This window comes from Bufo bufo, chromosome 1 (assembly GCF_905171765.1).
Source record: "Bufo bufo chromosome 1, aBufBuf1.1, whole genome shotgun sequence".
NCBI classification, from domain to species: domain Eukaryota; kingdom Metazoa; phylum Chordata; class Amphibia; order Anura; family Bufonidae; genus Bufo; species Bufo bufo.
In genome coordinates, this window is record NC_053389.1 from 70,284,371 (window position 1) to 70,301,014 (window position 16,644).

Here is a 16,644-nt window from a genome sequence, read left to right on the forward strand (position 1 = left end):
TACCAAAAAAAGAGACCTCCTCACATTAATTGAATAATTTAAGGCGCTGAGCAGAGCTGCTTCGGCTTCCCAAGGATTTAATGTCGGCGTTCACTCAACTGGCAGCAGAGAGAAAAATTACAAATTGATCGGTGGTCCCCTGGCTGTCTGTTTCGGGATAAATGACGGTGTCTCGCTGCCAGCTAAGCGGCTGAATGCTGCATCTGCTCTGATCTCAGCCCAGTGATAATGCCCCATGCTAGAACATCTCTTCTAGACACATGTAGGCTGTGGGCAGCTTAATCCACTGGCACGTATACTCTGTATGCATTGTCTTAACTATGTAAACAAACATATATATATTGGCGCAGCATGGCGGTGTTTGTTTTCTGTCTGTCCATCCGGGTGAAGTGACTCTAATCGCCAGCTGTCTGCTCAGAACACGGCTCTGACTACATTGATTCCGGGTCAGTCTGACTTGCTTTCAGATTTTTACTGCCTTACAAATATATCTGACAAACGCTAATTAAATCCGAGACTTGCCAAGGTTAAAAATAATACAGAAATAAAATTACATTTAGAGAAGAAATGGTACTGAACTCTAATCATCGGAGTCAAATGAGACTTTTTATGAGCGCTGTATATCACAGCTGCGTAGAGATATATATGGCTTTTGTAAAAACGTACTAAACATCGTAATGATATTAAAGGAAAGTTCAAGACAACATCATTTGTAATTTTCCTCTTAGTTTTAGCTCGCAGATCGAGAGCACCAATTTTTTATAGCGCGCTGCAAGTGAAAACAGGTGACATAGGCAATAACCCCTTAATCACCAGTAGTACAGTGCATCTCAGCAGTCTTCTACCAAATCTAGCTAAAGATACTTTTGTTCTAGCGCAGTGGTGGGCAAACATTTTTGTCAACTGAGCCAAATATCGCCAAAACCACGATTGAAATTTCTTTCGAGAGCCACATTTTAAAACCTAAAATATTGCGTCAACAGTACCAGTGAGGACTATTAGGGCTCATGCACACGACCGTGTGCCCGCCGTTGCCATATTGCAGGCCGCATACGGCGGGTCCGCAATACACGGGCACTGGCCGTGTGCAGCCCGCATCAAGGACCCATTCACTTCAATGGGTCCAGGATCCGGGATATGAGTGCTACAGAGTGCTTCCGTGGTGCTTCTGGCTGTGCCTCCGCACCGCAAAAAAGTAGCGAATGCACTACTTTTTTGCGGTGCAGAGGCACAGCCAGAAGCACCACGGAAGCACTCTGTAGCACTCATATCCCAGATCCTTGACCCATTGAAGTGAATGGGTCCATGATGCGGGCTGCACACGGCCGTGTGCAGCCCGCATCATGGACCCATTCACTTCAGCATGCGCTATTTTTTTGCGGTGTGGGCAGTCGGATGCAGATCGCGAACTCCATTCAAGTGAATGGGTCCGCGATCCTCCTGCAGCTGCCCCATGGTCTGTGTCCGTGCATTGCGGACCGCTATTTGCGGTCCGCAGCACAGGCACGGCGCCCTTACATTTGTGGGCATGAGCCCAGAGTGTGTTTTTACATACTTTTATATGTAATTTCTTTTATTTGGATCTTGATTATTATTTCATTTTATCTTTATCATTTTTAACTTTTATTAAACTTGTCTGCAGATGTGGATGACGCACTTAGGCCTCATGCACACGACCGTTGTGTGCACCCGTGGCCGTTGTTCCGTTTTCCGTGATTTTCTGCTGACCCATTGACTTTCAATGGGTCCATTGAAAACTCGGAAAATGCACCGTTTGTCATCCGCCTCCGTGATCCGTGTATCCTGTCCGTCAAAAAAATAGGACCTGTCCTATTTTTTTGACGGACAACGGTTCACGGACCCATTCAAGTCAATGGGTCCGTGAAAAAACACGGATGCACACAAGATTGGCATCCGTGTCCGTGATCCGTGTCTGTAGGCTACTTTCATGCAGACGGATCCGAAGATCCGTCTGCATAAAAGCTTTTTCAGAGCTGAGTTTTCAGTTCGTGAAAACTCAAATCCTCCATTATATTCTAACACAGAGGCGTTCCCATAGTGATGGGGACGCTTCTAGTTAGAATATACTACGAACTGTGTACATGACTGCCCCCTGCTGCCTGGCAGCACCCGATCTCTTACAGGGGGCTGTGATCCGCACAATTAACCTGAAGGGGTTAATTGTGCGTATCATAGCCCCCTGTAAGACATCAGGGGCTGCCAGGCAGCAAGGGGCAGACCCTCCTCCCTCCCTACCCAGTTTTAAGCACAGACCTGTCACTTACCAGTAGGAGGAGCTCCCGGCCGGTCACAGACAGCGCAGCAGGTAAGTATGATGCTTCTAATATTGTAATATTGCTAAGTAACCATGGCAACCAGGCCTGCAGTAGCGTCCTGGTTGCCATGGTTACCGATCGGAGCCCCAGCGATTAAACTGGGACTCGGATCGGAACTCTGCGCTGCCACCAATGATCAGGGGGGAAGGGGGGGAGAGGGGAGGCCGCACACATTGGCCACTAATGATATTACAATAGAGGGAGGGAGGGGGGGCCGGGGGGCCGCACACTGGCCACCAATGATAATACAATAAAGGGAGGGAGGGGGGCCGGGGGAGGCCGCACACTGGCCACCAATGATAATACCATAGAGGGAAGGAGGGGGGGCCGGGGAGGCCGCACACTGGCTACCAATGATATTACAATAGTGGGAGGGAGGGGGGGCCGGAGGGGGCCGCACTGGACACCAATGAAATTAAAACTGGGGAGGGAGAGGGGTCTGCCCCCTGCTGCCTGGCAGCCCCTGATCTCTTACAGGGGGCTATGATACGCACAATTAACCACTTCAGGTGCCACACCTGAGGGGTTAATTGTGCTGATCACAGCCCCCTGTAAGAGATCGGGTGCTGCCAGGCAGCAGGGGGCAGTCATGTACACAGTTCATAGTATATTCTAACTTGAAGCGTCCCCATCACTATGGGAACGCCTCTGTGTTAGAATATACTGTCAGATCTGAGTTTCACGATCTAACTCAAATCCGATGGTATATTCTAACATAGAGGCGTTCCCATGGTGATGGGGACGCTTCAAGTTAAAATATACCATCGGATTGGAGAAAACTCTGATCCTACGGTATATTAACTCCTGACTTTACATTGAAATTCAATGGGGGACGAATCCGTTTGCAATTGCACCATGTTGTGTCAACGTCAAACGGATCCGTCCCCATTGACTTGCATTGTAAGTCAGGACGGATCCGTTTGGCTCCGCACAGCCAGGCGGACACCAAAACGACTTTTTTTTCATGTCCGTGGATCCTCCAAAAATCAAGGAAGACCCACAGACGAAAAAACTGTCACGGATCACGGAAAAACGGAACCCGTTTTTGCGGACCGCAAAAAAAAAACGGTCGTGTGCATGAGGCCTTATGGGGGATATCTGTGGATGACGCACTTATGGGGGATATCTGTGGATGACGCACTTATGGGGGATATCTGTGGATGACGCACTTATGGGGGATATCTGTGGATGACGCACTTATGGGGGATATCTGTGGATGACGCACTTATTGGGGATATCTGTGGATGATGCACTTTTGGGGGATATCTGTGGATGATGCACTTATGGGGGATATCTGTGGATGACGCACTTATGGGGGATATCTGTGGAGGACGCACTAATGGGGGATATCTGTGGAGGACGCACTTATGGGGGATATCTGTGGAGGACGCACTTATGGGGGATATCTGTGGAGGACGCACTTATGGGGGATATCTGTGGAGGACGCACTTATGGGGGATATCTGTGGAGGACGCACTTATGGGGGATATCTGTGGAGGACGCACTTATGGGGGATATCTGTGGAGGACGCACTTATGGGGGATATCTGTGGATGACGCACTTATGGGGGATATCTGTGGATGACGCACTTATGGGGGATATCTGTGGATGACACATATATAGCATAAGATGCTATATAAGTGCCCTCCACAGATATCCCCCATAAGTGCCCTCCAGCAAGTAAAGTAATGTATTAGTGGGGGGAAGGGAGGAGGCAGGGACACTTGCGGCGGGGCCGGTGCAGTGCCCGGCGCTGTGCACACACCGGGGGCAGCTCCTACCTTTCTGCTGCAGGACATTTCGCTCCTCCTGGACCTGAGCGGCGGCCTCTTCACCACTCCTCACATGGCCGGTGTTCTGCTGAAAGTCCGCCGCTGCCCGCCCTTCTGCTGCTGTGCGCAGCGTGACATCTCACCCTCCGTCATGCGCGTCATGCCCCGCCTGCCTGCTTCATTCATAAAGTGGAAGGAGCAGACAGACGGGGCAGGAGGCGCATGACGGACATTTTGCAAGCTTGAGCGGCGCGATATGGCTGCGCGGCCGCCCACCCGCCAGCCCGCACCAAAGAGCCGCATTCAAGGATAAAAAGAGCCGCTTGTGGCTCGCGAGCCGCACTTTGCCGACCACTGTTCTAGGCCATATAGTTCCTTAAAACGTGTTTAAAAAAAAAAAAAATTGTACATCTAGCTAGAGATCATTACCCTACAATGTTCAAATGCTGGTTTTAATAAATCACCCCATTAATGCAGAGACACATGACACGACTATGTGCAATATCTTGAAATACACTGCAAAGCATTGAAAGTGTTAATATCATTATATTTCATGTATTATGTGCATGTACTACAAATCCCATCCGGTTGTATAGGGAGTGGGAGGTCCCATGAGGCTAGTCAGGGCTGACTTCACCCTTCCTCTCTAAGGCCTCATGCACACGACCGTTGTTCTGGTCCGCATCTGAGCCGCAGTTTTTGCAGTTCGTGTGTGGACCCATTCACTTCAATGGGGCAGCAAAAGATGCGGACAGCACTCCATTGGCTGTCCGCATCCGTTGCTCCGTTCCGTGGCCCCGCAAAAAAAAAAACATGTCCTATTATTGTCCGTTTCGCGGACAAGAATAGGCATTTCTACAATGGGCCGCCTGTTCTGTTCCGCAAATTGCGGAAGGCACATGGGTGGCTTCCGTGTTTTGTGGATCCGCAATTTGCGGACAGCAAAAAACGGAACGGTCGTGTGCATGAGGCCTAAGAGGAAGATTCTGAAGCTAATAGATGACTGCTGAGGAGTGAACACCTCAGAGCAGGAAGAACCAGCTTTTGTATGGAGATTCCATTTCCCTACAGCCCACAAGCAACTTATGTGTCAGCCCTCAGAAGGTAAAAGATCTATAGAAGGTTTAGGCAACAGAAAAGGATTGTGGACTTTGGCAAAGAAGGTAATGGCTGCTAATCTGTCTACAGCCTCCTCTGCATGTGGTGGAAATGTAAGCCGTGTACCGGGGTAGGCTCAGCAGGATACAGCAAAGTCACGAACAGGGAAAGCACTCGGCCTTTCCACTCCGCTGTCGGGGTCTCCCTTTGATGGACCTCTACAACATAGGTCCAGGCTGATCTCTTATCTGGCTGTAGCGTGAAGCCCCAAGCACACATCCATCCTTCACAATAACGAGGACCCAGGCTACCAGTGGGCGAGTATGCATTTCCTCCTGGTAAGTAGGCTCGATCAGGACCTCCAGTCCATTAGGTTGTCATCCAGCCCCGACCGGCAGCGTCAATATTTGTTCTTGTTGAGGTGGAATCTTCACCGGGGTCCTCCACTGCACCTTCACGTGTCCAATGGGCCGACCAGACATGTTGCTCTTTCGCAGCCTACAGCTCCTCACCATCTTCTGTAGAACCTTCTGGGTCGGCCTGGGTGTGGTGGCCCGTTGCCAATACTTCGGCCTTTCTTTGGTATAGAGTTGATGGTCTAGGTCTCTCAGCACATTCATACCTAGTGTCACGTCCAATCCTCTCTAGGACGAATGGTCCACCAGCATGACCCCCTTCTTGCCGATGTCTTGCCCAAACAGTTGGACCCGCATCCAGACTATCCCATGGATGGCCATCTCTCTGTTATTGGCAGCCGTCAGCCTGATGACGCTCCTGTCTTCTGGCTCCATCATATGTCCAAAGTGTCTTTCGAAGAACTCCAGAGGCATAAGGGTGCACTCCGACCCTGTATCAACTAGGCAACATACCTTCTGGCCTCCCATCTCACCTTCCATAACGGGTCTGCTGGCAACAGGTCGTGTTTCTTGCGCATAGAGCTTAGCTTCTGGTGTACCGCTGTAGGACACCCAGCTACTGTGGCAGTCTGAAGTTTAACGTTGGCTTGGACTTCATCTGTTCTGGGCACTCTCTGGCCATGTAGCCGTACTGCAGACAAGCCCAGCAGAAGGGTCCTCTTTTGAAGTTATCCTGTGTGGAGTGGCGCGGGGTGTCGGGGTCATTTCCGGAGGCCGTGGTGATCCTGCCTTCATCTGGGACACTTCCAGCCGAAGTTCCCTCAATTCTGTCCGCAGGGCTTGGACCACATCCTTTAAGGACTCTGAGTCTTCAGACCCAGTCCAGTCCCCTGTAGCATGGGTGCACCTCACTACTGTTGCCGCTATAGGCATCTCTCTCCACGGCGGCTAGGTAGACGTTGTAGAATATCATGTCGGCCGTTGTCCGGGTCCTCTCTTTCAATTTGTCCTGTAAGAACTTGTTGGACAGCCCCACTATGAACTGGTCTCGTAATTGCCGGTCCACCTCCTGGAAGGCTTATATGCCCTCTGGGTCTCGTTGCTTTATTTCATTTAATGTCTCCTGTAGGGCTTTGGAGTTCTGCATTAGGAGCTCGCAATCTCGCTGTGGGCGGTTGAAGAAGTGGCCCCGCAACTGCACTACTTTCGCACGTCCCCCTTGGGCTCTCTCCAGCAGGTAGAAAATTTTCAGGCCTTACCATCACTGTCCGTCTGATGTTATCCTCTAGAGCCCCCAACGCAACCTCTGCCCGCAGCTCATGGATCAGGTTACACATTCTAACCATACTTTGCATCCTTTCAATCCAGTCCTGCAACGTTATGTCTTTACTGTCAAATTTTGGCAGATGACGCAATAGCGTCCCCACTGGAATGTAGCCTACTGAGGCGGGCATGGCGGGGGCAAGCTGTATCAGCGGAGTTGGGGCAAGTTGGCCTTGCATTGGCGCACCCTGAGCTGGGTCCTAGACCGGCGCCGTTGGAAGCTCTCCCACCACGTTCTCACTGTATCCTGCCGACTATTCCAAGTTGTAAGCCATGCAGCGGGGTGTGCTCCCCAGGATACAGCGAAGTCACGAACGAGGAAAGCAACTCCAACACCAGCTTTTGCCAAAACAGTATTTTACTTAAACGTTGCAATGAGCACAACCACAAATGCAGGGAACACACAATAAATTTACATACACCCAGCCCAAAGGCTGAGACCCTTGTGCTGCACAGCACGGCACCCTTATGGATGTCGGAGGAAAGTGTGGTAATTTAACTACTGGCAGGCACAACTAAACAGCCATGCCTTACCTGCCTTACCAGTCATGCCTAAAAAATCAAGAACAACTGTATTGGTGTGGGGTAAATGCTAGCCTGTGGTGCAGCACAACAGCTTACAAATAGGGATGAGCGAACCCGAACTGTATAGTTCGGGTTCGTACCGAATTTTGGGGTGTCCGTGACACGGACCCGAACCCGAACATTTTCGTAAAAGTCTGTGTTCGGGTTCGGTGTTCGGCGCTTTCTTGGCACTTTTTGAAAGGCTGCAAAGCAGCCAATCAACAAGCGTCATACTACTTGCCCCAAGAGGCCATCACAGCCTTGCCTACTATTGGCATGGCTGTGATTGGCCAGTGCAGCATGTGACCCAGCCTCTATATAAGCTTGGGTCACGTAGCGCTGCACGTCACTCTGCTGATTCAAGCATAGGGAGAGGTTGCAGCTGCGACGTTAGGGCGAGATTAGGCAGATTAACTCCTCCAAAAGACTTCATTCTGTGATCGATCTGCAGCTGTGGATCATTGAAGTGCTAATATTGACTTGCTCACTTTTTTGAGGCTGCCCAGAGCGTTTTTAGATAACTTTTTTTCTGGGGTGATCGGCGGCCATTTTGTGACTTGTGGTGCGCCAGCAAAAGCTATCACCAAGTGTATTTAACCATCAATAGTGTGGTTAGTTTTTGGCCATATACTTCATCAGCTGCAGGCTGAGCCTGTGTCACCGAAGTGCATTTAACCATCAACAGTCTGATTATTTTTTGGCCATATACTACATCTGGTGCAGGCTGAGCCTGTGTCACCCAAGTGCATTTAACCATCAACAGTGTGGTTATTTTTTGGCCATATACTACATCAGGGGCAAGTTGAGCCTGTCACCCAGCGCCTAAAAAATAGACCTGACATTTCTATTCAACCAAATCTGTACTGTTTTAGCTGGTCAAGTTATTTGTAGTGACCGTAAAAGCACACTTTTTTTTCTGGGTTGAAAAACTATTCCCAAATTTGCCATTCTCAAAATAACTAGTTTCTGGTATTTGAGGCCTACTTGAAATCTATCCCAAAAAGGATATCTTACATTGAAGGTACTGATAGTGTCATTCAGAAAAACCTAAGACACACGCTAGCGTGCAGATAGAAGTCTGATTCTGTGATTAAACCTATACCTGTCACACAGCGCAAAAAAAAACAGGCCTCACATCTCTATTCAACCAAATCTGTACTGTTTTAGCTGGTCAAGTTATTTGTAGTGACCGTAAAAGCACTTTTTATTTTCTGGATTGAAAAGCTATTCCCAAATTTGCCATTCTCAAAATAACTAGTTTCTGGTATTTGAGGCCTACTTGAAATCTATCCCAAAAAGGATATCTTACATTGAAGGTACTGATAGTGTCATTCAGAAAAACCTAAGACACACGCTAGCATGCAGATAGAAGTCTGATTCTGTGATTAAACCTATACCTGTCACACAGCGCAAAATAAAACAGGCCTCACATCTCTATTCAACCAAATCTGTACTGTTTTAGCTGGTCAAGTTATTTGTAGTGACCGTAAAAGCACACTTTTTGTTCTGGGTTGAAAAACTATTCCCAAATTTGCCATTCTCAAAATAACTAGTTTCTGGTATTTGAGGCCTACTTGAAATCTATCCCAAAAAGGATATCTTACATTGAAGGTACTGATAGTGTCATTCAGAAAAACCTAAGACACACGCTACCGTGCAGATAGAAGTCTGATTCTGTGATTAAACCTATACCTGTCACACAGCGCAAAAAAAAAACAGGCCTCACATCTCTATTCAACCAAATCTGTACTGTTTTAGCTGGTCAAGTTATTTGTAGTGACCGTAAAAGCACACTTTTTTTTCTGGGTTGAAAAACTATTCCCAAATTTGCCATTCTCAAAATAACTAGTTTCTGCTATATGAGGCCTACTTGAAATCTATCCCAAAAAAGATATCTTACATTGAAGGTGCTGATAGTGTCATTCAGAAAAACCTAAGACACACGCTACCGTGCAGATAGAAGTCTAATTCTGTGATTAAACCTATACCTGTCACACAGCGCAAAAAAAAAACAGGCCTCACATCTCTATTCAACCAAATCTGTACTGTTTTAGCTGGTCAAGTTATTTGTAGTGACCGTAAAAGCACACTTTTTTTTCTGGGTTGAAAAACTATTCCCAAATTTGCCATTCTCAAAATAACTAGCTTCTGGTATTTGAGGCCTACTTGAAATCTATCCCAAAAAGGATATCTTACATTGAAGGTACTGATAGTGTCATTCAGAAAAACCTAAGACACACGCTAGCGTGCAGATAGAAGTCTGATTCTGTGATTAAACCTATACCTGTCACACAGCGCAAAAAAAAAACAGGCCTCACATCTCTATTCAACCAAATCTGTACTGTTTTAGCTGGTCAAGTTATTTGTAGTGACCGTAAAAGCACTTTTTATTTTCTGGATTGAAAAACTATTCCCAAATTTTGCATTCTCAAAATAACTAGTTTCTGGTATTTGAGGCCTACTTGAAATCTATCCCAAAAAGGATATCTTACATTGAAGGTACTGATAGTGTCATTCAGAAAAACCTAAGACACACGCTAGCGTGCAGATAGAAGTCTGATTCTGTGATTAAACCTATACCTGTCACACAGCGCAAAAAAAAACAGGCCTCACATTTCTATTCAACCAAATCTGTACTGTTTTAGCTGGTCAAGTTATTTGTAGTGACCGTAAAAGCACACTTTTTGTTCTGGGTTGAAAAACTATTCCCAAATTTGCCATTCTCAAAATTGTGGTGAACGGGAACAATGAGGAAAACATCTAATAAGGGACGCGGACGTGGACATGGTCGTGGTGGTGTTAGTGGACCCTCTGGTGCTGGGAGAGGACGTGGCCGTTCTGCCACAGCCACACGTCCTAGTGTACCAACTACCTCAGGTCCCAGTAGCCGCCAGAATTTACAGGGATATTTGGTGGGGCCCAATGCCGTTCTAAGGATGATAAGGCCTGAGCAGGTACAGGCATTAGTCAATTGGGTGGCCGACAGTGCATCCAGCACGTTCACATTATCTCCCACCCAGTCTTCTGCAGAAAGCGCACAGATGGCGCATGAAAACCAAGCCCATCAGTCTGTCACATCACCCCCATGCATATCAGGGAAACTGTCTGAGCCTCAAGTTATGCAGCAGTCTCTTATGCTGTTTGAAGACTCTGCTGCCAGGGTTTCCCAAGGGCATCCACCTAGCCCTTCACCAGGGGTGGAAGAGATAGAATGCACTAACGCACAACCACTTATGTTTCCTGATGATGAGGACATGGGAATACCACCTCAGCACGTCTCTGATGATGACGAAACACAGGTGCCAACTGCTGCGTCTTTCTGCAGTGTGCAGACTGAACAGGAGGTCAGGGGTCAAGACTGGGTGGAAGACGATGCAGGGGACGATGAGGTCCTAGACCCCACATGGAATGAAGGTCGTGCCACTGACTTTCAGAGTTCGGAGGAAGAGGCAGTGGTGAGACCGAGCCAACAGCGTAGCAAAAAAGAGGGAGCAGTGGGCAAAATCAGAACACCCGCCGCCAAGAGACTCCGCCTGCTACTGACCGCCGCCATCTGGGACCGAGCACCCCAAAGGCAGCTTCAAGGAGTTCCCTGGCATGGCACTTCTTCAAACAATGTGCTGACGACAAGACCCGAGTGGTTTGCACGCTGTGCCATCAGAGCCTGAAGCGAGGCATTAACGTTTTGAACCTTAGCACAACCTGCATGACCAGGCACCTGCATGCAAAGCATGAACTGCAGTGGAGTAAACACCTTAAAAACAAGGAAGTCACTCAGGCTCCCCCTGCTGCCTCTTCTGCTGCTGCCGCCTCGGCCTCTTCTGCTGCTGCCGCCGCCTCGGCCTCTTCTGCTGCTATTGCCGCCGCCTCGGCCTCTTCCTCTGCCTCTGGAGGAACGTTGGCACCTGCCGCCCAGCAAACATGGGATGTACCACCAACACCACCACCTGCGTCACCAAGCATCTCAACCATGTCACACGGCAGCGTTCAGCTCTCCATCTCACAAACATTTGAGAAAAAGCGTAAATTCCCACCTAGCCACCCTCGATCCCTGGCCCTGAATGCCAGCATTTCTAAACTACTGGCCTATGAAATGCTGTCATTTAGGCTGGTGGACACACACAGCTTCAAACAGCTCATGTCACTTGCTGTCCCAAAGTATGTTGTTCCCAGCCGCCACTACTTCTCCAAGAGAGCCGTGCCTTCCCTGCACAAACAAGTGTCCGATAAAATCAAGTGTGCACTGCGCAACGCCATCTGTGGCAAGGTCCACCTAACCACAGATACGTGGACCAGTAAGCACGGCCAGGGACGCTATATCTCCCTAACTGCACACTGGGTAAATGTAGTGGCGGCTGGGCCCCAGGCGGAGAGCTGTTTGGCGCACGTCCTTCCGCCGCCAAGGATCGCAGGGCAACATTCTTTGCCTCCTGTCTCCTCCTCCTCCCACTCAGCTTCCTCCTCCTCTTCTTCCACCTGCTCATCCAGTCAGCCACACACCTTCACCACCAACTTCAGCACAGCACGGGGTAAATGTCAGCAGGCCATTCTGAAACTCATATGTTTGGGGGACAGGCACCACACCGCACAGGAGTTGTGGCGGGGTATAGAACAACAGACCGACGAGTGGTTGCTGCCGGTGAGCCTCAAGCCCGGCCTGGTGGTGTGCGATAATGGGCGAAATCTCGTTGCAGCTCTGGGACTAGCCGGTTTGACGCACATCCCTTGCCTGGCGCATGTGCTGAATTTGGTGGTGCAGAAGTTCATTCGCAACTACCCCGACATGTCAGAGCTGCTGCATAAAGTGCGGGCCGTCTGTTCGCGCTTCTGGCGTTCACACCCTGCCGCTGCTCGCCTGTCTGCGTTACAGCGTAACTTCGGCCTTCCCGCTCACCGCCTCATATGCGACGTACCCACCAGGTGGAACTCCACCTTGCATATGCTGGACAGACTGTGCGAGCAGCAGCAGGCAATAGTGGAGTTTCAGCTGCAGCACGCACGGGTCAGTCGCACTGCGGATCAGACACACTTCACCACCAATGACTGGGCCTCCATGCGAGACCTGTGTGCCCTGTTGCGCTGTTTCGAGTACTCCACCAACATGGCCAGCGGCGATGACGCCGTTATCAGCGTTACAATACCACTTCTATGTCTCCTTGAGAAAAGAGTTAGGGCGATGATGGAAGAGGAGGTGGCCCAGGAGGAAGAGGAGGAAGAGGGGTCATTTTTAGCACTTTCAGGCCAGTCTCTTCGAAGTGACTCAGAGGGAGGTTTTTTGCAACACCAGAGGCCAGGTACAAATGTGGCCAGACAGGGCCCACTACTGGAGGACGAGGATGAGGAGGAGGTGGAGGAGAATGAGGATGAAGCATGTTCACAGCGGGGTGGCACCCAAAGCAGCTCGGGCCCATCACTCGTGCGTGGCTGGGGGGAAACACAGGACGATGACGATACGCCTCCCACAGAGGACAGCTTGTCCTTACCTCTGGGCAGCCTGGCACACATGAGCGACTACATGCTGCAGTGCCTGCGCAACGACAGCAGAGTTGCCCACATTTTAACGTGTGCGGACTACTGGGTTGCCACCCTGCTGGATCCCCGGTACAAAGACAATGTGCCCACCTTACTTCCTACACTGGAGCGTGATAGGAAGATGCGCGAGTACAAGCGCACGTTGGTAGACGCGCTACTGAGAGCATTCCCAAATGTCACAGGGGAACCAGTGGAAGCCCAAGGCGAAGGCAGAGGAGGAGCAAGAGGTCGCCAACGCAGCTGTGTCACGCCCAGCTCCTCTGAGGGCAGGGTTAGCATGGCAGAGATGTGGAAAAGTTTTGTCAATACGCCACAGCTAAGTGCACCACCACCTGATACGGAACGTGTTAGCAGGAGGCAACATTTCACTAACATGGTGGAACAGTACCTTCGCACACCCCTCCACGTACTGACTGATGGTTCGGCCCCATTCAACTTCTGGGTCTCCAAATTGTCCACGTGGCCAGAGCTAGCCTTTTATGCCTTGGAGGTGCTGGCCTGCCCGGCGGCCAGCGTTTTGTCTGAACGTGTATTCAGCACGGCAGGGGGCGTCATTACAGACAAACGCAGCCGCCTGTCTACAGCCAATGTGGACAAGCTGAAGTTCATAAAAATGAACCAGGCATGGATCCCACAGGACCTGTCCATCCCTTGTGCAGATTAGATATTAACTACCTCCCCTTAACAATATATTATTCTACTCCAGGGCACTTCCTCATTCAATACTATTTTTTATTTCATTTTACCATTATATTGCGGGGCAACCCAAAGTTGAATGAACCTCTCCTCTGTCTGGGTGCCGGAGCCTAAATGTGTGACAGTGGCCTGTTCCAGTGGTGGGTGACGTGAAGCCTGATTCTCTGCTATGACATGAAGACTTATTCTGTGCTGACATGAAGCCAGATTCTCTGTTACGCGACCTCTCTCCTCTGCCTGGGTGCCTGGGCCTAAATATGTGACAGTGGCCTGTTCCAGTGGTGGGTGACGTGAAGCCTGATTCTCTGCTATGACATGAAGACTGATTCTGCGCTGACATAAGGCCAGATTCTCTGTTACGGGACCTCTCTCCTCTGTCTGGGTGCCTGGGCCTAAATGTGTGACAGTGGCCTGTTCCAGTGGTGGGTGACGTGAAGCCTGATTCTTTGCTATGACATGAAGACAGATTCTGTGCTGACATAAGGCCAGATTCTCTGTTACAGGACCTCTCTCCTCTGTCTGGGTGCCGGGGCCTAAATGTGTGACAGTGGCCTGTTCCAGTGGTGGGTGACGTGAAGCCTGATTCTCTGCTATGACATGAAGACAGATTCTGCGCTGACATAAGGCCAGATTCTCTGTTACGGGACCGCTCTCCTCTGTCTGGGTGCCTGGGCCTAAATGTGTGACAGTGGCCTGTTCCAGTGGTGGGTGACGTGAAGCCTGATTCTCTGCTATGACATGAAGACTTATTCTGTGCTGACATGAAGCCAGATTCTCTGTTACGGGACCTCTCTCCTCTGCCTGGGTGCCTGGGCCTAAATATGTGATAGTGGCCTGTTCCAGTGGTGGGTGACGTGAAGCCTGATTCTCTGCTATGACATGAAGACAGATTCTGTGCTGACATAAGGCCAGATTCTCTGTTACGGGACCTCTCTCCTCTGCCTGGGTGCCTGGGCCTAATTGTGTGACAGTGGCCTGATCCAGTGGTGGGTGACGTGAAGCCTAATTTTCTGCTATGACATGAAGACTGATTCTGTGCTGACATCAGGCCAGATTCTCTGTTACGGGACCTCTCTCCTCTGCCTGGGTGCCTGGGCCTAAATGTGTGACAGTGGCCTGTTCCAGTGGTGGGTGACGTGAAGCCTGATTCTCTGCTATGACATGAAGACTGATTCTGCGCTGACATAAGGCCAGATTCTCTGTTACGGGACCTCTCTCCTCTGCCTTGGTGCCAGGGCCTAAATGTGTGACAGTGGCCTGTTCCAGTGGTGGGTGACGTGAAGCCTGATTCTCTGCTATGACATGAAGACTTATTCTGTGCTGACATAAGGCCAGATTCTCTGTTACGGGACCTCTCTCCTCTGCCTGGGTGCCTGGGCCTAAATATGTGATAGTGGCCTGTTCCAGTGGTGGGTGACGTGAAGCCTGATTCTCTGCTATGACATGAAGACAGATTCTGTGCTGACATAAGGCCAGATTCTCTGTTACGGGACCTCTCTCCTCTGCCTGGGTGCCTGGGCCTAATTGTGTGACAGTGGCCTGTTTCAGTGGTGGGTGACGTGAAGCCTGATTCTCTGCTATGACATGAAGACTGATTCTGTGCTGACATCAGGCCAGATTCTCTGTTACGGGACCTCTCTCCTCTGCCTGGGTGCCTGGGCCTAAATGTGTGACAGTGGCCTGTTCCAGTGGTGGGTGACGTGAAGCCTGATTCTCTGCTATGAGATGAAGACAGATTCTGTGCTGACATAATGCCAGATTCTCTGTTACAGGACCTCTCTCCTCTGCCTGGGTGCCTGGGCCTAAATGTGTGACAGTGGCCTGTTCCAGTGGTGGGTGACGTGAAGCCTGATTCTCTGCTATGACATGAAGACAGATTCTGTGCTGACATAAGGCCAGATTCTCTGTTACGGGACCTCTCTCCTCTGCCTGGGTGCCTGGGCCTAAATGTGTGACAGTGGCCTGTTCCAGTGGTGGGTGACGTGAAGCCTGATTCTCTGCTATGACATGAAGACAGATTCTGTGCTGACATAAGGCCAGATTCTCTGTTACGGGACCTCTCTCCTCTGTCTGGGTGCCGGGGCCTAAATGTGTGACAGTGGCCTGTTCCAGTGGTGGGTGACGTGAAGCCTGATTCTCTGCTATGGCATGAAGAGACTGATTCTCTGCTGACATGAAGCCAGATTCTTTGCTATGGCATGAAGAGACTGATTCTCTGCTGACGTGAAGCCAGATTCTCTGCTATGGGACCTCTGTCCAATTGATATTGGTTCATTTTTATTTTTTTAATTTTTATTTTAATTCATTTCCCTATCCACATTTGTTTGCAGGGGATTTACCTACATGTTGCTGCCTTTTGCAGCCCTCTAGCTCTTTCCTGGGCTGTTTTACAGCCTTTTTAGTGGCCAAAAGTTTGGGTCCCCATTGACTTCAATGGGGTTCGGGTTCGGGACGAAGTTCGGATCGGGTTCGGATCCCGAACCCGAACATTTCCGGGAAGTTCGGCCGAACTTCTCGAACCCGAACATCCAGGTGTTCGCTCAACTCTACTTACAAACTTACAATGCTCTACAGTATTGCCCTTCCCATAACTGGCCTTGTAGCACGTGCCTGAGTATTCCTTCTGAGCAAAACACCAGCCTGGCTTGAGTTTATGGGGGAAGTTTATCAGCTCTCCAGTGTGAAATGTCACTTTAAATTGTGGAGTCCTTGCAATGAACAGCCAGCAACATTTGTGGCCTGACACAAACAGAAATCCTAACTAAGGGCTCTTTCACACTTGCGTTCTTTTCTTCCGGCATAGAGTTCCGTCGTCGGGGCTCTATGCCGGAAGAATCCTGATCAGTTTTATCCTAATGCATTCTGAATGGAGAGAAATCCGTTCAGGATGCATCAGGATGTCTTCAGTTCCGGACCGGAACGTTTTTTGGCCGGAGAAAATACTGCAGCATGCTGCGCTTTTTGCTC